Here is a 1,519-nt window from a genome sequence, read left to right as displayed (position 1 = left end):
ACGAGGCTGCCGGGCAGAGAGGTTCTGGGCATCTCCTTAGGAGAGGAGCCCCTCTGCGAGGACATGCTGAGAGAGCTGGGAAGGTTCCCCTGGAGCAGAGAAGGCTCTGGGGAGACCTTAGTATGGCCTGTCAGTGCTTCAAAGGGGGAGTCAAAAAGCTGGGGAGGGCCTGCTGAGCAGGGGCTGTGGGGACAGGACGAGGGGTGGTGGTTAAACTGGGAGAGGGAGATTCAGACCAGAGAGAAGGGAGAAATTTTTTATGCTGAGGGTGGTGAGAGCCTGGCGCAGGTTGCACAGAGAAGCCCTATCCCTGGAACCATCGCAGCTCAGGTTGGCCCTTGGGACTCCGAGCAGCCTGCTCTAGCCCCTGCTTGCTGCAGGGCGGGTTGGACTAGATGACCTTCAAAGGTCCCTTCTACCCCAGACCATGCTGGGATTCTATGTTCACATTTAAGCCACGCCGTGTTGGTCCAGGCTGTGCGGTAACCTTGGCTCTGCAGGTCTGCGCAGAGCTGTCCAATGTTCCTTCCCCTCACAGTCCTCCACATCATGTTATTCCCTGCTCACGCTGCCAGTGTGTGTCGGTCCTCTGCGGCACGCGGCAGTGCCCAGGCAGCTGCCAGCCTTTGGCCAGCTGCAGTACACAGGTTGGCAACACCAATTCAGGTTCCTCCCGCTGCCGGGCTTAAGCAGAGATGCCTCCGAAGGGTCTTCAGTCATGTCCTGTCACCTGGTGTCCCGTCAGCTCTACCTTCCCTTGACTTCTTTGCTCTCATGGCAAAGCTATTTTGAGCAAACGGGGATTAATCATGCGGAGTTTGTGCCAGGTCTGGTCTTTCCCAACAGCGAGCAGAAGCGTAAGGAAAAGCCATGGATGCCGCAAGCGACAAAGTGGCTGCAGGAGGCACCAAACCAAGGGAGGGCTTGTTGGCAGAGTGGTGTGTGACGAGCAGTGACCCGTGTGGGTCACCCTCTCAAGCCCAGATCAGAAAGTCACAGCTGAGGGGGCTCGAGCAGGTCTTAGGGAGGTGCCTCAATACTGTGCCTCCAGAAATCTCCGGGTTTGAAAAACGGCGTCTGACTTGTTCTCGTTTGCTCTGGTGAGGAGAGGACCGGAGGGCGATCCTGCCGGACAAGCGCCGCAGCGTGGGTGGGAAACGCGGGGCTTTGGGAGCAGCGCTCTGCCCTGACGGTGCCGGAGCGAGAACCGGGCGAGCAGCGCCTCGGGGAGAGCAGCCCGGAGCGGGACGGGGCTGGACGCCGCGTCAGAGGCACCTCCTGAACCGGAGGAAAGCACGAGGAGGAGCGAGGGCGCAGAGGAAGGAGGCTCTCGATCTTCTCTCAGCTGCCTCCTGGTTCCAGCCCGGCTCAGAGGGCAGAGCAGGGCAGGGCAGGGCAGAGCGGGGGACACCGCGCTAGTGCCAGCGGCCGCTCCCTGGGGACAGATGGGACCAACGAACGTTCCTCCTTAACCCTCGCCGGGAGCGACGCCCCGTCTCCTCGTCTGACACCTCCGACG

This window comes from Buceros rhinoceros, unplaced genomic scaffold, assembly GCF_000710305.1.
Source record: "Buceros rhinoceros silvestris isolate BGI_N320 unplaced genomic scaffold, ASM71030v1 scaffold23932, whole genome shotgun sequence".
Taxonomy (NCBI): Eukaryota; Metazoa; Chordata; class Aves; order Bucerotiformes; family Bucerotidae; genus Buceros; species Buceros rhinoceros.
The sequence above is the reverse complement of the archived record's forward strand: the minus strand, read 5'-3'. Positions refer to the sequence as shown.